General features: G+C 42.9%; 1 long non-coding RNA gene across 1 annotated transcript; it reads left to right on the top strand.

Annotated features, from left to right (window-relative positions):
- The first annotated feature begins 5,607 nt into the window (after positions 1 to 5,607).
- On the top strand, positions 5,608 to 21,416 carry LOC144767717 (uncharacterized). Its single transcript, XR_013598320.1, has 2 exons — positions 5,608 to 5,857; positions 19,925 to 21,416. It is a non-coding gene; the product is annotated as an uncharacterized LOC144767717 (long non-coding RNA).
- Positions 21,417 to 23,271: the final 1,855 nt, after the last annotated feature.

Raw genomic sequence — 23,271 nt, 5'->3', positions numbered from 1 at the left:
GGTATGTGTACAGTGCCTTGAGACCCCTTCGGGGGTGATACGTGCGCTATATATGCACTACATAATAATAATTGCACACTGGGTCACACATGCCCCAATGCAGTGAATATGTCGAGAATGAACTTTTACATCCCCAAAACGTCATTGGCACTGTGACTAAGCCCAAGAGGGTAAATAAAGTGGTTTTGTATCATGTTGGTTTTAGCCTCAAAATCAGCTTGTCATGTGCCCCTCAAGGTTAGCTCCTCATGGGAGTGTGATCTATTCATGTAAAGGTCCATTTCATTTTAAAAAGACTGCCTCCACACATGTAATGCACAAAAATACGTCAATAACATATGTGTCTGCCCTGCCAACTGATTATTGAAAGGACATGGCAACCACATCCTAACCGATTCAGACAAAGCCATTAGCTGCAAGTTGTTATGGTGACAGACGTGCGTGAGTATTCAAAGGATTCGGTAGCTGCATCCTAACCGATATGGACAGAGCCATTGCCTCCAAGATATTATGGTAACAGATGCGACTGAGTATTCAAAAGACACGGTAGCCGCATACTAACCGATTTGGACACAACCATTGGCTGCACGTTGCTATGGTCACAGACAAGCCTTTCGATTCATGTCCTCTTCACATGGAAACCGACTTGGTAACCTCACATCACCAATGTATCAAAGTCAATAGCGGTCCGGTGATGAGTTTTTAAACGCCGCAGTAGGCGTGTCATCTGCAGGCAATGTTATGCATTGGACCAATTTGGAAAATGTGACCGACACAGACCAATCGCTTTGACCGCATGGATTTAAGACCACCTAGGCTGTTATACATGTCTTTCTGTTCCCTTGAGACTTCACTTGCTTGTATTAAAGGCATCATTCCTGCACCTCCCCATCTCTTTGCTGCTTTGTCTACATCCTCTGGGAGATACTATAGCACGTACAGTAGCCTGGGCCTCAGCTGTCACCAAGCAGGAGAACCAGGCCCTGCTGGACACCCTCCTGCCACTGTACAGCCAGCTGTATGGCAAACCAGAGGAGCAGGTGAGTGATAATCACACTGCATTTTCACTGGACATGTGCAATTACCATGCACTACTGGCATAATGTCTGAAAGAAGTGAGGGACATCCAGACTTGGGCCATACAAATCGGGAGTTCTGCAGTCTAGACAGGATTGGCACACAGTGATGACTGTACTCATGCAGAATAGAGGTTCAGTACTAATAGTCTGTACGAATAATGCACCCAGATGGGCCATTGACAAGGTGTTTCACCGGAAGCATGGTGAAGATGCAGTCATCGGACTTGGATGTGTGTTGACCATTGTTCACATCTGAAAATGGTGAGCTGTTTACAATGGGCACACCATTCAGATTCATCTTCACCACATTGTGCATAGATGACACAAGACCACATATATTTACAAGACTTAATCGGAATTTGAAATGTACACCTGGGCTTGCTGCTGCCAGTACTGTTTGCCTGCTAACTTCTTGGTGGGACTCCAAGTCCCATGGAGCAAGAAGGCCGAAAAGGGGAGGAGACTTGCCACCAGCGCATATAGCACCACATCATCTCCTGCGATGTGGGATGCCTCGGCTTGCTGACGCCAGCACTGTTTGCCTGCTAACTCCTTGGTGGGACTCCAAGTCCCAGGGAACAAGAAGCCCAGAAAAGAGAGGAGACTTGTCTCCCAGTGCATTTAGCGCCACATCATCTCCTGCAGCACATGACACTTTGGCTTGCTGCCGCCAGCACTATTTGCCTGCTATCTCCCCGGTGGTACTTCAAGTCCCAGGGAACAACAAGCCCAGAAAGGAGATGAGGCTTGTCCCCCAGAGCGTATAGAGTCACATCATCTGCCGTGGTGTGGGATGCATGCTGGCTGCACCTGGGCTAAGCCCAGGCCAACAGCGGGTCCATCCTTGCCAGGAAGAGGCAGGGCAGGGCCATCCCCCTTTCATTTTGAACTTTGGAAAACGCAAGCTAGAGCGTACCATAAGTGATTCTGTGTTCTATTTGTTAGCCTATTAGTGGCAAGAGATCGGAGCTGTCCGTACGTTTTAGAAGGATATTGTTTATAAAATCAACTAAGAATAACTGCAAGATTTGTCTAGCATCCGGAGCTTGGCTGCAGGACAGAAGTACTTTAACGAATAATGAGCAAAAGAAAGCTAACTGAAGTACCCCCTGGGGAACTACATCTTAAAACAACTAATGCAATCACCAACTATTTAACCAACACGTGGGCCTGATTGAAAATTAAATTTGTAATGTGGAGGAAGGGCATGTGGCAAGTAAGCTGATTGTTAGCAAAGTACTTTGTAATGTTGTGGCACAGGTTGAGGAGTAATACTATTTTGAGGTTGCAGAAAAAGGGAAATCTGGGGGAAAATCCCCAAAATTTAAGGAACATCCCTGTGTATTTAACAAATTGCTTAAGCTAGTCAAATGATCTACCTCCCAAAAAACAAAATCGCCTCCTGCAAAGAAAAGTAATCAGCCAGGGGATTTGAGCACGGTAACCTCAACAAATCATAAACATGCCCATAGTAGCCTAGGGAAAAATAGTACCAAAAAAAGGCGCCAAATTAAAAGACACAAATGACACTGATAACCCTGAGGGACTTTTAAGAAAATTGTTAGCCAAATTAGAGAACATTAAGTGGAGGGTTATAGCATAGCTCACTGAAATTATGGGTAGATTGATTGCAATAGAAAACACCCCATTGTACCTAGAGAGAAAGCCGATAGAGGCAAAAGAAAGGTGTTGCCACGTCAAATGTTCAACAATCCCTGGATATACCATGCCCTGTAGAAATACAATATTCCAGATTAAACAAGCCTGTGTCCACCATCAGTGCCAAGGGTAGATATGATGCGAGATAGAGAGGCCCTGCTTCGGCACCAGAGTACAATTAAGTAGAGGGCATGGCACTCCACCCCAGAAATATTTCATCTACCCCCAGAGGCAGCACCTTACATCATTGTCCTAAAAGGAGTTCCAAATTAACATCTCAAGTTGGATAATTCTGGATAGAATTAAGAAACAAAGTGGTTCATTGGATGGTTAGCTTTAACTTAAATATCAATCTCATCTGTGAAGAAATTATAATGGCCAGAAGACTGAAGTGGGTGGGACCTACAGAAAAAACGGGTACTGGATACTGTATAGTTATTACATTCCGACACCCGGGAGTGGTAAGATCCTCCTAAAGAGGATTCAGTCAAGGCAACAACACTAACCGAGAAGAACAAGTTGGCAGTGTCCTGCTAGGTTTCTTCTACAAACCTCCACCTTTATTTCCTAACATACACAATCAACTGTGGTTTAACACTGTACATGCACTTAGCATGAATCGTTATTCCCCACTCTCCAGTCTGGGTAAACAGGATTGACTGAATGAACAAAGTGAGGTAGAAACAAAAAAAAACAGGGATAGAAGTGCGAATGGCAAGGTGAACAACCACCCTGGACAAACTAAATACATAACCGGTACAATCAGTCAAATACAATTTAGATCATGGAATATGGCCAGGATTAAGAGCAAGCTTGAGGATAAGTAGTGGGTAGATAGTACTAAATCAATACATTAACAGTGTCTCCAAGGGAAAACATCCTTTGCAACAAAACTTTTTCCACGCAGTACCATTACAACTCAGGAATTACAACGCAAGTCGTTACAACGACTTGCACTGGAGGGCGCTGTAGGATAGGGAATAGTTTAATTTACTATCCAAAACCTTCCCTACTATCCACGGGGACTGGAGTTGGAATAGTAAATTAAACTATTCACTATCCAGCGCCCCCCAACGCAAGTCGTTGTAACGAGTTGCGTTGTAAAACCTGAGTTGTAAAGGCATGCGTGGAAAAAACATGCGTTGTAACGACATACATCCGTCTCCAAGAGACATAGCATACCCAAGTACCATATATCAATAGCTTTGCAACGATCTCTACCGCAGCTACAAATTCACTGTCTTGACGAGCTAAGAGGGGGCCTGGCAATCTTTATCTCCATCACAGCACCGACAGAACTGAAAAAAGTGTACTTTCAATTGACCCTCCTAGTAGTGGGTAATAATCAATCATTTATGTTAGTAAACTATTGTAACAAAATTTTAATGCTTCTAACTATAAAGTTGAAGAGGAGCTAGGGAATGCACTGTCTGACATTGCAAAGGGGAAAGATCATGAACACAAATATATCTGGGTTGGAAATCTTAACATTTCTAAGTGCAGATATTCGGGAACAAGTGTGTGTGGCTTCACTGACATTACAGGGAATAACCAATATAATTTCCCTCGTGACAGCTATGGGGAAAGGCTAAATGCGCCGCTGTGTAAATTTAATCTTGAAATTCTAGTATCCTATGGGGAAGAGGGGGAAACACCAAAACCAACCTCTCAAGGAAGAGGTAACACGCTGTGCATTGACCACATTATGATGTCAACTAATTGCCTCAAATACTGTAAGCCACTCCATATTGAATTCACAAGGCATAGTGACCATGCTTCCTTGACTTATATTATAACCCCCATAAGCGTTATGATAAACAGAACCAAGGATAAATTACTAGTACCAAATATAGCTGTAGCTGGGAAAAACAGATTCAGCATAAAATGGACAGGGATAAATAAGGATATCATGTTGCAAAAGGTAGTTAAAGACAATAGAGAAAGCTTCTCTATCTGCATTGATATATGTTCCTCTCCTGACATGGTTGTTACTGCGTTTGATAAAATTACAACGGTGATAGCCTCTAACTTAAGAAAAGACAGTACTGCTAATAAGAGGCAGGCAAAAGGATCATTCGATCATGATTGCACCCAGGCTAATCAAGAATTAAAAAAGCTCTGCATACAAATCCCAGAGATAGGCTAGAAATAAAAAAACTTAGATTAATATACAATCAGGCATTAAAACGAAGGAAGAAAAAGGTACAAGAGCAGGCTTAGTCCAAATGGAACCAGGCGGGGGACACAAGGGATTCCACATTATTTTTGTGGTAAACTCACAGATGTGAAAAGAAGAACAAGACCCTATCATTAAAACAGCAATCGCCCCTTTTGATTGGCTTACACATTTCCATGGAATTTTTAATATATCAACTAATAACATAGGAGAGTCCGTTTCCAAAGCCCCCATACCTTTACAACAGATTGAGTTAGAGGAAATAATATTGGCAATGGATAAAAGGAAATATGGAAAGGCTCCGGGACCGGACGGGGTTCTGGCCAATGCATATAAAAAATACATGAAGCTATGGGCACCTATAATAACTCAGGTTTGCAACGTTGCCACTAAAGGCTGCGTACCTTATACATTAACAGACAGCATAAACATCCCAATATTTAATAAAGGCCATAGGGGATGTGAAATCCTACCGTCCCATATCCCTTCTAGATTCATCAGTAAAGATTATGAGGCGAATAGTACTTGGGAGACTGGAGGCTTGGGCCACTGATAGCATCCTGAAAGAATCTCACAATGGTTTTTGGGGGGAGATGGGGATGGTAGAAAAGTGAATTAACCTCTACTTACTTATTGGTAAATACATGCTGGCCAAGGAAGAATATACCTATCTTTGTTTTGCAGATCTTAACTCTGATTTAGACAGTGTAAACCATTCTAAATTGTGGGAAACAATGCGGGGGACTGCTGTCCCCCGCATCCAACGAACGACCTCCGGCGGCAGATCCTTCTACTACCACGCCACCAAGACCTGGAACACCCTCTCTACCCACATACGACAGACCCAAGAACTACTCGCCTTCAGAAGACTCCTCAAGACCTGGCTCTTCGAGCATTAACAGCACCCCCCCCCCCTCCCCTCAGCGCCTTGGGACCCTCACGGGTATGTAGCGCGCTCTACAAGTACTCTGATTGATTGATTGATTGATTGATTGATATGAGCGCCCCAGATGACATTGTTTCATTCGTGCCACAACTATAAGCTAGATTGACATCTAGAGTGAGGTATGGGAGGGAGGGAGAGTTCGCTTCAAGTTTTAAGGTGTCCTGGGGAATTAGGCAAGGTTGTGTCATTGCACCCCTCCTTTTTTCATGATATATTAACGGGATTGACAAATTTCTCCAAGAACTGGACACTGATGCCCTGAAAAAAAAAACTCCTGCCCAACACCTCTGCTTCTGAATGCAAATGATGCAGTCTTAATATCCAGAACTGCAAATGGTTTAAAGCAACTGACTGAAGCTTTTGCCTCATACATGGAGCAAAGAGACCTAAAATTGAACCTGACCAAGACGTTTGTGATGGTCTGCAGACAAGGTAGGGCTAAGAAAAAGATTCACTGTGTGAGGGACATAACTTGACTGAAGTCCAAAGCTTCTACTATCTAGGCATTTTATACTCCTATAATAGGAATTGGTGCCCTCATATAGACCAGACAAGATTCAAATTAATCCAAACTATGGAGGCCATTTTTAGATTTTGTAATAAGAAAGGTAGCAGACCTATACGTGATGTGCTTGAAATATATGGCAGTAAATGCCTATCAGTAGCAACCTATGGCTCCGTAGTGTGGGGCCAAGCAAATGCAAATACATTACAAATTTGTTAAAAATATTATTTGTGCCGCATGTTGGCCGTACAAAGTTCTACCTCTGTATATCTCCTACACAAGGAATTGGATGCACCATATGTCAACTGATGTATTACAAAGTTTACCAGTGATATAATTAAGGGCCGTTTAGCATTGAACCATTTCAATAAAATCCCATGGATGATGTATATGGAAAAACTACTGAAAGAAATTGACAAAGATCTATCAGTGATAAAAACCAGTAGGAATACTGCAATGCAATAAAAATGAAATAAAAAAGATTTATATGGGGATACAAAATCAATATAGAGCTAGTAGGAAAAAGAAAAAACTAAGTGTGCCAAGATACATGACTAGTATAATCAATCAATCAGACATTTGTAGAGCGCACTACGCACCCGTGAGGGTCTCAAGATGCTGGGTGGGCTGCCTCTGTTCGAACCACCAGTAGTCTAGTCAAATTAGTTCATAAAATGGGTTAACCTAGAACTAATTGCAATACAATTTCTGTGAGTGGATTGTTATTGAAATCTTTCCGTAGAAAACAATGGTGAAAAGTCTACCACTCTATTATGACGCATTAATCCAATATGGCGAATTTTTCAAAATGGCTTCCCATTATTTGAGATATAGGGTATAACTGTTTATATGCCCATGTGTGGTATCATGTTATATGTTTTGAGGGACGGGAAAGTTAAAAATAACATGACTATAACATCAAATTTGGATTAATACAATAAACAACGATAATTAGATGTTAATATGCCAAACATAGTTCTGACATTATTTTTTATTTACTTTTTTTAACATCATTTGAAAAGGATGAACACATTTCAACTAGATAATATAGCACTTCTCAATATGACACTGACAAATGAAAATTGTTAAAAAGATAAATTCAAACAACACTCCTTAGTATAGGAATAGTATTATTTCAATCATCGTCCATGCCCACTTCCATGGAATTGCAAAAGCTTATTCCTCGACAATCCGTGCACGTATCGGCTTGCATAATTGCCTGTCCTATAGAAGCTACTTTTCTCTCTCTGTTGGTTTTATCAGTAACAAAAACGGATTATAAGAGCCTTAACGAATCAGGAATATAGCTCACGTTATAGTCAACACTATTCATGTTTTCAATGGGTGGATATATTTCTGGTTCAACAGGGATGTCTTTAATATCATTTCTTATTAGTTCAGTTTTTTTTTCAGTTTAAGCATCTTTATTCGATTCACAGAATCATCAAAGTAAAAAACATTTACGTAAAAGACAAAGAGATATCGTCTTACAGTTTCTAAAACTCCTGATTGTTAGCAGCAAAAGGACGCATTTTTGAATACACACATTATCTTGCTAAGAAGTATCTACAAATGCAATCTTTTAGATTTAGCAGCATAAGATAATATTAACAAAGCAAGAAACCAGCAGACACTTTTTAAATACGGCAATTAAGCCCACTATTTAGAATTTCCAAATTAGTTCCCATATCAATAGTTGGTTAAGAATTCATCTACAGAGTCTTAGATATATAAAGTGCAAGTGCATAATAGGATTATTCAGTAACTTATCAAACTTAACAATCAACGAAAAATGAAAAAAGTTTCCTACCTTTATGAACAAATTCATATATATAAGATTACATTCATTAACAAAAACGAACCATCTTAAGTTATCAAATACATTGTTTGTCAGAACCTTAAGCCTCGCTTTGTTCTAATAAAATTGACAGCCAGTAAAAATCTGCTCGTTCCAAATACAACCAGTCCGGAGGTATCAGACTTAAGAATGTGCAGCATCTCAATATATTTTCTGATACCAAGGTTCCTGCCAAAAAGTTTAATCCATTTTTTCCTGGGAATTTCATATAGTTTACAAAAAAATAAAACATGAGCAATATCCTCATCTCTGTGCAGATACAATCCTCTACCTCATCACTCTGTTCCCCCCATCTGGATGTAAATGATTTGATTTGCAAGGTGCGTATCTAAATTTTAGATACAGCGTTTTAGCTAAAAGAGGCTCCACCTCATCTAAAAAAAATTCAAAAGAAAGATTTTTTTTTTAAGACTCAAAAACGCGTCGACCTTTGGTTTTTTGTTATATGGCCACTCTTTGTAAATGAATGATATTGTAAATTAATCAGCGTGTATATAGGTTTGATGGCCTGACAAAATAATGATTTCAAATGTTATGTGAAAATAACAGTAGTACCCCACCAAGTCTGAATAACCTGTTCGCATGAACATTGGTGAGGTTACTTGTTTTTCAAAAATATCACAGTATTTTTCAAAAAAGAAAACACCCCCTTTTTTCACTTTAGGATTTTCCTTCACTATTCACTATTTCTACCTTCTTCTTTTACCCATCCCTGCGAGTCAGAATTGTTGCATAAGAGTTTGCACAGAACAAATGATGGTCTGCATGATAGTATATGAATGATACCCTCCCAATCTTTAAAACATTTTTTTCACTTTTTCCAGCTCACCTTAATCTGAAAATAAACATTAAAATGTTGTGAATATCTTTTCTACATGTAAAAAGGACATAAAACGATTAACTCTACCACACTGAGTTTGGTGGTGATGCTACAATTGTTTAACGTCATTGTGCATTGAAAGTTTATTTATTCTGCAGTATTGACATCTTGTTTTGTTAAGATCCTTTCACATGGGGCAAGACCCATTTGAAAGGGCTTGCATCAGTCTTACGCCTGCTGTGAGGCAGGCGCAAGATTTTGACGCAACGGTGTCCTAGAAGTGACGCAGTGAAATCTCATAGATTTCACTGCGTCACTTCTACAACCCTTTCTTGCGTCAATACGCCCCCTTTGCATACATTATACCTGGCGCAGGCATAATGTGGCGCAGGGGTTTACAAAGTGACGCATCTACAGAGATGCGTCGCTTTGTAAATATGGCGCAACAAGGCGCATTGTTTACACCACTGGTGAATCACAAAAGTGACGCACTGGCGGCGTAAAAGTGACGCAAGGGCTCATAAATGAGGCCCAATACGTTTAATACCAAGGTCCAGCATAAGGGGAATCACTGGTGTATTTTGCAAGCGGGCAATGAATCTTCTCGTAATTTTGTATTCCCCTCTAGTTATTGATGATAATACCCCTCCCATAACTCTGAACCATATAGAGCTGCTGTCTGTGCTCTAGATTTATATACTTGCAGTGCCGGTGTAATCGCTTTTGATGTTGTAGAAAAAGTTTTTTTTATAATTGGAGACGCATTTTGATTAAGAATCAGTATAGATTTCGAAATCTGAGGGTTCCATGATAGTTTGGAATCAACGGTGACCCCAAGATATACGAAATTTGGAACACGCTCCAAAGTTACGTAATTTAACCGCAGTCTATTTGTGAAAGAATTATGGGGTCTGAAGGTCATATATTTGGTTTTTACTGGATTGATTTCAAGACCCTTATGCTTACTATACTCATCCAACGCATTTAAAAGGTTCTGGAGGCCCCTGGGTGTTTGTGATAACAGGATGGTGTCATCAGCAAAAGTTAGCGCACAGATGTGCTAACCTCCTAATTTCTGGGAATCATGGGTAGATTTTTTAGAGCTTCAGTCATATCATTGACGTAGAGTAGAAATAGGGTTGGCGCCAGGACACAGCCCTGGCGTACACTCCTTTGTACAGGTATCTCTTCCGTCAATTCTCCAGATTTCCCCCAGCGCACTTTTACATATGTGTTATCATGGAGCCTAACCAGTTGCGTTACCATATTGCTCAGAACGCCTTGTCGTAGTAGGTTAGCCCAGAGAAGGTCTCTAGGAATGGAATCAAATGCGGCCTTCAAATCTATGAAGGCCACATAAAGGTGACCATGCCGCAACCTTGTATATTTCCATGATAAAATTAAAAGCCTAAAGACCTGTTCTATTGTGCGTGTTTTCTTCCTAAAACCAGCTTGGCAAGGGGAGAGCACATTATTGTCTAGGATTCACTCACTTAATTTATCTAAGATCTGTTTAGCATAAACTTTTTGCAAAATGTGTAGAAGACTAATTGGTCTATAATTTGCTGGCTCATCCCTCAAACCTTTCTTGTAGATTGGAACGATCTCCGCTCCTCTCCACGAATCAGGGATGGGCTTACCACTAGCTATTCCATTTGAGAGAAGATTGATGTAGGAAGCCCAAACATCCACTGCATGTTTGAATAAGTCACCCAGAATGTTATCAGGTCCGGGTGCTTAGACGGTTTTATGGCAGCTATTGCCTTTATTGTATCTGCATACTAAAATGTAAAGGAGAGGAAGTGTTAGCTAACAAGAGTGAGCTGATGTCAATTGTAGTATCCAAAGTTGAACGTCCTGGAGCAGCATATAGATGGGCAAAGTGGTTATACCAGGATTTAGGGTCCAAGTTATACTCCTGGGGCGAGGCACTTGCCTTAGAGCCATTGGCAATGGTCTTCCAGAACAAAAACAGGTCACCCTTCTTAATAGCTGCTATCAGGTCCTCCCAACTATCAATTTCCCACCTCCTGCGTGCCACTGTCAGGACTTTACGATATAGATCCCTACATTGCCTGATTAAAACTGAGTTTCCTGTTCTCAGGACCTTGACCAAGTTCTGTTTAGCAAGTACACAGTTAGGGTGAAACCAAAGATTGGACTGCTCAGACCTAACATTATTTTTACTATTACCAGAGACTGCGTTGGTCAAATGAGGTTTTATACTCTCCATTAACGTATGATGTAACTGTGTTATAGTTAATTCACCAGAATGATTTTCTAGGAAGTGTAATAGAGAATCAGCAAATATATTATAAACATATGTTAATGGTTGAATTTTACCTAAAATAGAAGGCCATCTTAATGCCCTCCTATTATTGGAAACCACTGGCTCTATCACCTTTAAATCCGTGTCTAGTTGGAAGGGAAACATGAAACAAAAATACTTTCCCCTTCAAATCTAAACACAAGGGAAAGTGATCACTTTCTCTTCTGCTCGTATCAACAATAAAGCTTTGAACAAGTGACCAATGGTAATGCTTATCATGATGTAATCTATACGAGAAGATGAGGAACCTCATTAAAAGGTGTTTGAGCAATTATAATCTAGGTGACTTCTACCATTACATGATCTAAAACCCTTCTCAATGGTGAAATTAAAAATTTGCAGTGATGAGACAGAAGATGCCATCATGTTTTCTGTTGCCAGTAATGGAACACCCATTGCTAGGTCTTGTTCTTCGGTGACCAAATTTTTTCCTTGCAATGGCTCATAGCAACAATTAAAATCACCTCCCACCACAACAACGTCTTCTGGATGAATAGTGTCAATAACATCCTCTATTTGGGTAATAATAATTGATTACTTTGAAGGGTCTCTGGGTCTTATATATATGTTAAACAAATAAAACTTACATTTGTTAGGAAATTCAAATCTAAGACCCAGAATATCATCAGAGGCAGAAGCTGCCATAAGGAGATTGTTTTGATCCTCTTCAACATCTTCATGGCTATGACTGTGGTACTCTTGCAATACATGAGCAGCTGTACTTTAACAAGTAACGACATCAGCAGTCCCTGCAACTGTTCCTATGAGGATTTCATCTTCAAAATGCTCTTTGAGTTTTTGTTTCATATACTTCGAACTGTAAGGTTCGCTGTCTTCTGGCAGTAATTCTTGCATTTTATTAACAAGTTATTTAACAGTAGTTTGTTCTTCATCATTTTCCTCCATGTGTTTAACTACTTGAAGAAAAGTTTCTTAGGGATCTGAGTCCTCTGGTCGACCTGAAGATATTGGAGGGTTATCAGTGAACTGCCCGGGAATTAATTTTCCAGTATAAAAATTGACGTAACACTGTTTGTGGTAGCATGCATCTACAGTATGTGAATCAGACACATTTTGGATACGCCTCTTAACTTTGTCTGCACATTCATCATTTCTTGCATTTTTGTAAAACTGATGATCTGAATTCAACTGTTCGTGCATTAAACCACGCAATTTTTTTCCTCTCCCTGAAGTATAAACTTAACTCAGTACCAAGAAAAAACAGTTTTTTCTAAAATCAAACAGGGTTTCACACGACTGTAGAACACGAGAAGTTGTGGGATCTGATTTTTTCTCCTGGAACAGAGTTTTCAAGTTATCAAAACGCGCTCTACATTTCTTGTGAACTTTCTGCCCAACACAAACGTGAAACTTAGATATTTTTCTCTCCTTGCATGTTTTTTGAATTCCAGTCACTCCAATCTCAGTGAGTCCAGATACATCGTCATCTTCTTGAAACACCAAATCACAAATGAAACACTTTTCTACGTCCATTTTCACTGTATCTCCCAGCAACTTACAAGAATCTGTAACACATAAATGAAAAATTTTTGATTAAGAAAAAAACAAACAATAACAACAAAGTTACAAAACAAAACACAAACAATAGCAAACTTTTTATTTCAAAAGGTAATTGTAATATGTATGTTCCTTCACACTTTGTCATATAAGTCAACGAAAAAATATACAAACTTTGTCTATCTGACATATAATATGGTCATCAGAATCAATTTTTGATGTTATTTTTGACTCTCCGGTCCCTAAAAGCATATAAAATGATACCACACATGGGCATATAAAAAGTCATACCCTATATCTCAAATAATGGGCAGCCATTTTAAAAAATCCGCCATATTGGATTAACGCGTCATGATAGAGTGGTAGACTTTTCACCATCGTTTTCTACGGAAAAAATTCAATAACAATCCACTCACAGAAATTGTATTGCAATTAGTTCTAGGTTCCACAACAAATTGACTAGTCTACAGGTCTTGAAAAGTCTCCTGAAGGTCAGCAGGTCCTGGGTCTGTCGCAGGTGGATGGGGAGGGTGTTCCTTGTCTTGGCGGAGAGGTGGGAGAAGGATCTACTGCAGGTGGTCATTCGGTGGATGCGTGGAATGGTGGCAAGGGCGAGGTCACCGGAGCAAAGCTGGCGGTTGGGGGAGTAGAAGGTGAGTCATTTGTTGAGGTATATTGGTCCGCCGTCGTGGAGTGCTTTATGAGCATGGGTGAGGAGTTTGAAGGTGATCCTCTTGTTGACAGGAAGCCAGTGCAGGTCCCTCAGGTGGGCAGTGATGCGGCGGGAGATGTCAAGGACAAAGCGTGCGGAGGCACTCTGTATACGTTGAAGTCTCTTCTGGAGTTTGGCTGTGATTCCCGCATAGAGGACGTTGCCGTAGTCCAGCCTGCTGGTGAAGAGGGCTTGGGTGACCAACTTGGTTCCAGTGGGGATCCATCTGTAGATCCTGTGGAGCATACGGAGGGTGTTGAAGCAGGAGGAGGAGATGGCGTTGACTTGCTGGGTCATTGGCAGTGATGAGTCCAGGATGAACCCCAGTTTGCATTCGTGGTTGGTGGGTGTTGGAGCAGCTCCCAGCGAGGCCGGCCACCAGGAGTCGTCCCAGGCGGAGGGGGTGGAGCCGAGGATTAGGACCTCCGTCTTGTCTGAGTACAGTTTCAGGTGACAGTTCTTCATCCATTCGGCGATGTCCTTCATTCCCTCGTGGGAGTTGGTTTTGACGGTGGCGGGGTCTTTGGTGAGGGAGAGGTTTAACTGGGTGTTGTCAGTGTATGAGATGATGTTGAGGTTGTGCGATCGGACGAAGTTGGTGAGCGGTGCCATGTAGACGTGAAGAGGTTCAGGCTGAGGGATGATCCTTCGGGTAAGCTGCAGGTGATCTTGGTGGCTTCGGATCAGAATGGAGGGAGGAGGACTCTCTGGGTTCTGTCACTGATGAAGGTGGTGATCCAGTCCAGGGCTTTGTCGCGGATCTCTGTGTTGTGGAGGCGTGTGCATAGGGTGTGGTGGCAGGTGGTGTCGAAGGTGGCCAAGAGGTCTAGGAGGATGAGGGCCACGTTTTCGCAGTTGTACAGCTGGTCCTGATATCGTCGGTGGCAGCGATGAGGGCGGTTTCGTTGCAGTGGTTGCTGCGGAATCTGGACTGGGATGAGTCCAAGGTTTTGTTCTCTTTAAAGAAGCAGGTCAGTTGTCTGTTGACGATCTTCTCAATGACTTTAGCCGGAAACAGGAGCATGGGAGCTCTTGAGGTTCTCTGGGTGTGACTTGGTTTTCTTGAGTAGGACGTAGATCTCTGCGTGTTTTCAGCTTTCCGGCAAGGTGGTGGTCTTAAATGAGCTGTTGAAGACCTTTCGGAGTTGGGGTGTGATTATGGAGCTTGCTTTATTGAAGATGTGGTGAGGACAGGGGTCTGATGGTGAACCGGAGTGGATGGCGTTCATGGTTTTGATAGTGTCTTCGTCGTTGACGTGGTTCCAGGAGAACAGGAGGTCGATATGACTGGGTGAGTCTAAGGTGTCGGCGGCTGTCTGGGGGGTCTGAATGTTGAAGCTATCGTGGATGTCTATGATCTTGCAGTGGAAGAAAGTGGCTAGAGAATCGCATAGGTCTTGTGACGGCGGGATGTCATTGGAGCTGGAGCTGGAATTGACGAGCTCCTTTACGATGTTGAAGAGATCTTTGCTGTTGTGTGCGTTGTTGATGTGTTCATTGAAAGAAGTCCTTTTGGCGGTTCGGATGAGTTGGTGGTGCCTGCAGCTGGTGTTCTTGAGGGCTGTGTGGTTGTCCGGTGTCTGTTCGTGGTGCCATTTCTTCTCGATCTTCGGCAGGTCTGCTTGGATGCCTGGAGGTCGGCGCAGTCCTCGATCCATTGCCTGAGGTTGCAGGTGGCTGTGTTGATGTCTGTGCGGTCGGTTGGTGGGTCTCGGGCAAAGGTGGTGATTAGCTGGTCTTCGGTGACCTTGTTCCAGCTGTAGTGGGGTACTCGTTGCGGGTGGTTGTGTGCGGTGTTTTTCTTGAAGGAGAAGTCGATGCAGCGGTGTTCGTTCCAGTGGTGTGGCTGAAGGTGATGTGGCTGCTGGCCAAAAACATGGGGACAAGCGTGTGTCCGGCGGAGTGGGTGGGTGATGTGACGGGCTGTTTGAGGCTGAGTTTGGCGAGGTTATCCAGCAGTGTGGTGGAGTTGCTGTCGTTGGCTTTCTCGAGGTGGAAGTTCAGGTCTCCAAGGAGGATGTAGTCTGTGGAGGCCAAGGCGTGAGAGCTGACGACGTCTGGGATGGAGTCGCTGAACTATGTCCGGAGTCCTGGGGGTCTGTAGACAAGCGTTCCTCTGAGGGTGGTTTTGGGGTCAATGTGGATCTGGAAGGGCAGGTGTTCAAGATTCTGAGGGTATTTCTGTGGACGATGGTGATTCCTCCTCCCGGTCTGTCGGTGCAGTCCCTGCGGGTGATCTTGCAGCCATCTGGGGTGGCTATGGCAACGTCGGGTGCCGATGAGAGGTTAATCCAGGTCTCCGTCAGAAAGGCGACGTCCGAGGAGGATGAGTCGAGCAGGTCCCAGAGTTCAACGGCATGCCTGTGGACGGAGCGGGTGTTCAGCAGTATGCATCTGAGATGGTTGTGGCCTGCCCTAGTGGGAGGGGCAGGACACGCAGATGTTTGTTGGCTGGTGAAACTGCAGTTTCGGCAGGTGAAGAGTCCGTGGGTGCGCTTCGGGCGGCCTGGAAGCAGGTAGGTGTACGGCCGGCATTAAGGTTGGCGTTGTAGCAGTGTTGGGTGTCGTGGCTCTTGTGGCGGTCAAGGGGTCTGGTGATGGACGCGGTCCAGGCGCGGACGGGCACGGACTAGCTTGCCTTAGGCGCAACTTTAGCGCGCCAGCGGCGCGGCCGCGCACCGTCCCCCATTAAGAAGGGGAAGTGGGAGGGGGAAGCAGCCGGGAGGCGGGTGGGAGTGGAAAGTGGGTGAGTGAGGGGGGAGGGGCCACACAGGATGCAGAGACGGGAAAGCAGAACCAAGAATCTATGGGGAGAGGAGGGCAGGAAGACAAGCAACACAGTAGGCAAGTAAACATAAAATAAAAGACAAATGCAACACAGTAGCCCAGAAGAGTGGGCTAAATACAGCAAAAAACACGGGAGGGGGCCCAGGGGCGGCCACAGTGGGCACAAACTTGCGCCAGCAGCTGGGGGAATACACAGGCTCAGACAGGTGGAGCTAGCTGTGTGGTGTGGGGAGCGACCTGCCTGAACACAGGGTCATGGGTCGCTCTCCTCACCGTGCCGTGGCCGCCATTAAGAAGGGGAGGTGAGAGGGGGAGCAGCTAGGAGGTGGGTGGGAGGGCGAATGGGCAAGCGAGGGGGCGGGCCGCAGGGGATGCAGTGGCAGGAAGGTGGAACCAGGGCTCTACGGGGAGAGGAGGGTGGGAAGACAAGCAACACAGAGGCCCAGGAGGGTGGGAAAAAAAATACAAATGCAACACAGTAGCCCAAATGAGTGGGCCAAATACAGAAAAACAATGGTATAACGCTGTCTGGTCTACCCGAATACCTAGTCAAACGTACTAATATTCAAGATAGATTTTACTTGACTAGGCTACGACTGGGCACAATTTATGAACTGGTGGCATTCCCAAAACATTAAAAATGGCAGAAAATCACTCACTTAAGCCTATGTGATGCGAAATTTACTCAGTCCAAAATGCACTTTATACTTTTCCATAAGCAAACATTTTTAAGGCCAATTTTTATGTTAAAGAAACTCTTTTTCTATAAGGAAGACATGAACTTTATATGCACTCTTGATTTTGAATTAGCATGCCAAACTGCTGCAGGATACATACCATGAGCTATTAAAAGAAGGAATTCTCTTGTACTTTTGGATAATCTAGACTATGAAGATGACTAAATAATGATCTTAGGTTGATAATATTTCTATTTATGAGAAAGTAAGAATATTTTTATTGATGGAGTTATAACAATTTAGGGAATGAGTTTTTAAGCTGTAATACATGGTGTCATGCGCAATATGGACTCTGTTACAATAGTTTATTTGCCAATTAAAACCATAAACAAGATCATACTGTAAATAAGGTTTAAAAATACATGCACAAAAGATTAAAAAAGAAACCCATCACAAATCTACTATGGCCATTGAGCATTTTGTCACTAGTCCTTCATTTTCTTCATCTTTCCTTCGTAAGTATTTGAATTGAGTTGCCAAATACAGATAATAAATGCATAAATGTGGCTGATCAGGACTGGTCTTTTTCCTACTGCAAAAAGTGCAGATTGCCATACGGGCGGCTGGAGTTCACATAAATAGATCGATATAGATAACTAGAATGTTTATATGCAGGACTGAGACAGGTATATATACGATGCCAGATGGGCTAAGGTTCCCCCTGTAAAGGTGCAGGTGCGCAAAACTACACGTCATTAAAATTCCAGGTTAAACAAAGTAGTTACCTGAGTGTAGCAGGATGGGGAGCAGCTAATTATGGTGATCCCTAGCAGCCCGTTAAGGTTTGCCTTAACAACTACTGATTTATCACGTCCTAAGGTTAGAATTGGGAACGACCTCCAGATTACTCATCGCCCAATCTATAAGCAGATTGTCTTTTTAAAATATGTGTTAGTCAATTGTTCAGCATTGTGTTGCATGGGTCCATAGACCACGGGTGCAGGTCTACATGACCTAATTCCCAGGTTGAGGAACTTCCTTCTTAATAGAGATCTGCATTGGACCACCAACACAGGGTAAATGCATACAAATTGGAGCAATGTATTGTATTGTATTGTATTGGAGGTTTTGTAGCGCGCTCAATTACTCAGGAGTATCCTGGAGCGTAGAGATGCATAGGAGACTGAAGATTCAAAAGCAATTAGGATAGTAGTTGAAACAGATGAGTTTTAAGTGCTTTCTTGAAAAGGGTAAAGTCCTGAATAGAGCGAAGTGCTGGAGGCAGAGTGTTCCAGGCCACAGACGCCCTCACCGTAATGGACTGACCACCAAGACGAGAGCGGTTAAAGCGGGGAACCGCCAGCAGATGTTGAGGTCCCATGTCCCATGTTGAGGCCCAATGTCTCATTCCCTAGATGACATAGAGGGCAGGACCTATCTTCACTTACACCAGCCATCCTCCATTTTGGCATGAGGTCTAGTGTGGGTATTTCTCCAACTCTTAAGGCAAGAAATTACTGTTTGATCTTCCGGTGCAAGGGTGCTGCCAACAGGGGTGATTCTCTTAAAATGGAGTATGATTTCAACACCAGCCACCTATGTCGATGTCTGGACAGGTTTTACTTATCTGCTATCCAGCTTTGCAGTTTGGTAGATTTATTTACTAATTTTTGAAGGTTTACCCAGAGGTATTAGAGGTTCATAAGTCATCCAATTCAAGCATCCTAATGCTATTTTCAAGATATTTCTTGTGAGTGCCATATCCCCGTTGTAAATTGATTTCAATCCAGACCAAATTAGCCAGGGTGTTTTCAGATTTTAACAAAGCTTTACAAACGCCCTCGGCCTAGCAAGTGTCTGTTTTGTAAGTAGGAATTCTAACCAGAGCAATGCAGACGAAGCTGACATAGGGAGACTGAAGTTTTGTTTGTAGGCTCTTATCAAGAGTTTGCCTAGCAGAGGAGCCTCATCGCCTAGAATTATCTCCGATCCATATGCGAGAGTTGGCAATAATTTAGCTTTTATAACTGATCCCATGGATTTCAGATTATGGCCTTGAATGGATCTGGCCAGTAAAGAGAAGCCATAATTAATGGCCAGTGCTTTTGCCTTTATCGCCTTCATGGTGTCATGCAAGAATAAAAGATATATTTTTATTGTATGAAGCTTTTTATCCTATATACTTTTATGGATGGATAAAATGATTCTGAATAAAGTTATTTGATTGATTGACACAAGACAGTGTACCATGTGCCTCTCACCGTAGCTATGCTTACTACCTTGGTGTCTTCACAATAAGAGTCAGATGTGTGACCTTACGGTAGAGAACCTAAGTTACAGGCCAAATGAACACAATCACTTTTATCTGTGTGATATGACTAATGCAATGAGTGCGCCAGCTTAAAGTGTGACAAGGAAGTCATTTGACCTGTGTCATTAGAGCCAATGGTTCCCAATTTGATAACTAGGGGTTGCAGAATGAATGCCATGTCTCAATTCAATAGTATCAATCCTATTCCCATTGTGAGCTCTAAATTCACTTGCAGGAGATGAGCAGGTATGTCAGGACACAAGACCGTCAGGAGCAAAAGACAATACACCACCTGCTACATAGTGAAGTAGTTGACATTGTGATTGCAGCATTTGATGTTGATATACCTAATATTGCAGATAATATCATGAGTGAGGGAGCAATGGTTAACTGTCAGACTCACATGTGCCATATATGCATATGTATCAAAAGGTAACAGCAATAGTGACAATGACATATTTATTGGATCTGTGAAGATTTGTGATGATACCTATGTGTCAAGTACATATGACTGACTTTTTTGATTCTTTCTCATTCTTGTTCAAAGCATCAGCACTGGCCAGTGGAGAAGGGAGTTCCACGGATGAGGGGGGAGCAGTTCACCAGTCTGGGTCTAGTGTGGAGTCGGAGGAGAAGGGAAGCAGTGGCACCAAGGGTAAGGCGAGCCACACTGAGTGCAGGTCTGAGACAACATCTCCAGCATCTGAAGACTACTCCAGTTCCAGTGATGACTCTCTTGTGGTGGTTAATGAGACAGGGAAAGATTCCTCTACATCAGAGCTCACCACCACCACTACCATCTCTACCCAGGCTCAGTCTCCATGGCTGCTCCCGTGGCAGGGGATCCATCTCCTTCGCGACAAGCATCTCCCGCCCTGCTCCAGTCTCCCCTGCTGCCCTGAGTGTGGAGTTGATTCACATCCTGAGGCAGATTTCTATGAGGCATACAGCAGTGCTGAATGTCCTCCAGGTACATACCAATCATTTGACACAAATGGTGTCATTCCTGAAGGGCATTCACTCGGACATGTCTGCTCTACACAGATATCCAATAAGGCTCTGGCCTCCACATTGAAGACACCAGTGTCCCAGCTCCAGCAGTCCCTCCCCCTCCTGCCTTTCTCCATCCACAGTCCCAGCTACCCTCCCTGACTTATGCACATGCAAACATATACATGCACACACAAACACACAGACACAAGGAAAAACCCTCACATATGCACACTCAGGAGACAGACGGCACACTCACCACCAGGGGCATACCAGCAGATGGCACACATTCATCCACAGACAATCTGCAGACCTCAGAACCCTCTGCCTCCACAACCCCGACCCTTACCTCTCCTGTTACCGCATGCCCAAGTGCTCCACCTCTGGGACCTGGGCCTCTTCTCTCCCCACACCTACAAACCCCCTCCCAGGAAGAAGAAGCACTCCACTCGAGCCCTACCATCTAAACATGCCACTCCCCCAAGGAACAAAAGCCCAAACCCCCCACCAAAAAATGGCCCCGGTCTCCAAAGCCCAAACCCCTCCACCAACCCATACTTCCCCAGCCAGCCCAGTATTTCCTGCACTAAAAAATCACCTCCCAAAAAGTAGGAGTCTCTCCCTATTCGTGCCCACACCATAAAGCATTACACCATCCTCAAAATGGTCAAACCCAGCCCATCCCCACTCCATCAGGCCCTACCACTATGGCTACCCCCCCTTCAGTCTGAGCCTACCACTGCAGTGGACCCACCACCCCCTCAATCTGACCCAACCACTGCAGTGGACCCACCCCTCCAGATCCCATCCCTCTCAAAACCCAACCCAGTCCTCCCTAGTTTTGTCCCTTTGGTGCCTGGCATGGCCTCCAGATGCCTCTCCCAGGGGAGGTGAGCCCTTTCAGTATTTGTGCAGGCAAAAGTCGATGGACAAGATGTTTAGGTCCATAAAGCTGATGAAAAATTCTGGACTGGCCATTGGCCTTGTGTCAATTAATTTTCTGCTTCTTACATGCAGAATAAAGCATGTTTACAGGGCTTTATTTCTGATTTCTGTGTCTCACAAATAGCTTTTGAGTTAACTGTAAATCATGTACAATTAATAGTGTAATTATACAATGATGTTAGTATGGCATGGATTGCCTATGGTCCATGGAGTATGTGCCCTTTGACAGTATGTTGTCAAGATTTTGGTGTCTACATTTGCTCGGTGTCATGGTCCATATCAGTTTTGGCTATGAGTGTGACATGAAATCACAAACCTTTACTTTGATACATCACAGTGTCATACTTTGATACGACAATATAGTGCAAGTGTCCCAAAATGCAATCATTTAGGCGAAGCATGCTGCATATGTTTGTAATGTGCAGAAAGACACATGCCTCACCAATACACGTGGGTACATATGGAGTTTGACTTTGGACACACACATGTACACAAAGTAATGGTACAATACTTGTATGTGACTTGATATTGGTGGCCCCATGTCTGTAGAACTGGTAGACTAGTGGCAATTACAACCTTGCCACAGGTGGCATGCCACTGTAGGCAAATTCCCTTCATGGCTATGTAATCATCTGAAACATTTCCTGTGCCAATGGTGAGCATATGGTGAGAAGTATTCTCACAGTCTTCCGACCCTGTTGCCTCCTAGGACTACACAATAATCTAAACAAATTTCTATGGCAGGAATTTGAAATACAAAAAAAATCGGAAGCAAACCAATTTGTGGCTAGCGCGTTGAAATTAACATGCACCGAAGAGCTTTGGGATAAAAACTTGCCATTTACCTCATTCAAACAGGCAATAAAGAAAGCTGCCAAATTCCATTCATTGATAATTGATAAGGAAATGTTTTCCCATCGCTCCCACGCTTGGGCCGTGATTAACAGTTATAAATCACTTACTCCGTCGTCTTATTTGGCTTCTACTTATTCAGTCTTCATCAAAAAAAGGTTGATGGCCCTAAGATTTGGCAAATATCCAACGTTGGCAGACGAGCCTGCCTGGAAACTATTACCATCCGTTGCCTGTCGGCTCTGCGGTCATTTCAAGGAAGACCTAATTCATATTACATGTCATTGCAAGAAGTGGAATCAAGAGCGAAGGCACTTTTTAAAGAACTGCTTTCTGGTTAAGAGACTGCGAACATGCAGATCAGCAGTCATTTGCTGTCTGGACTCAAAGGACCCACAAATAAATTGCAAAATGATAAAGTAATTGCTTGCTTTTGAAAAACGCCTGAAAGTAATTACATATTTTAAAATGTATTATGTCTTAGGTTTCTGTATTCTTAGATCTAAAGTTTTATATTTTTCTGTTTGGATTTTATTTCTGTAGTAACTTAATTTTGAATATTTCTCTTTTATGCAACCTTATTTTTAAACACTGGTTTGTGAAATGAATAGGAAACTTGTTATGGTTTTAATTAACTAAACAATAAAGATTAAAATTCAAAAATTCAAAATTCAAATTCCTAGGACTACACTTTCTCGAGATATTGCTGTCGAGCAAGGTGTCTGTGGTCCTAATAGTCCAGTGGTTTCTAATTTATATGTCAGTCATGCCCTCCTACTTTTGTTTGGGTGCATCATGTGGATGTGTGTATCGTCTGTAAAGCTGGGATTTCATATTTACAACCATACATCAGTAGTAGTTGAGCATATGATTTGTGTGTAGGTTGTCAGTTGTGCATGACTGAGAATGAGGTCCTTTTGAGCTATGCTTGATGATCTTCCAGATTACACATAGCTGAGCTAGGAGTGATGTTGTGTCTGTTTAATTGCCCTGTGCTACATGTGGTAGGCAAAGTGGACAGTGAGTACACAGAAGTGTTGTGGGACCATATGCTGTGCATCCCTCAACACAAACATATCACCCAACACCTGTGTAACCTCCACTTGC

Source organism: Lissotriton helveticus, chromosome 7 (genome assembly GCF_964261635.1).
Source record: "Lissotriton helveticus chromosome 7, aLisHel1.1, whole genome shotgun sequence".
Taxonomy (NCBI): domain Eukaryota; kingdom Metazoa; phylum Chordata; class Amphibia; order Caudata; family Salamandridae; genus Lissotriton; species Lissotriton helveticus.
This window is presented reverse-complemented; position numbering and strand designations above follow the sequence as displayed.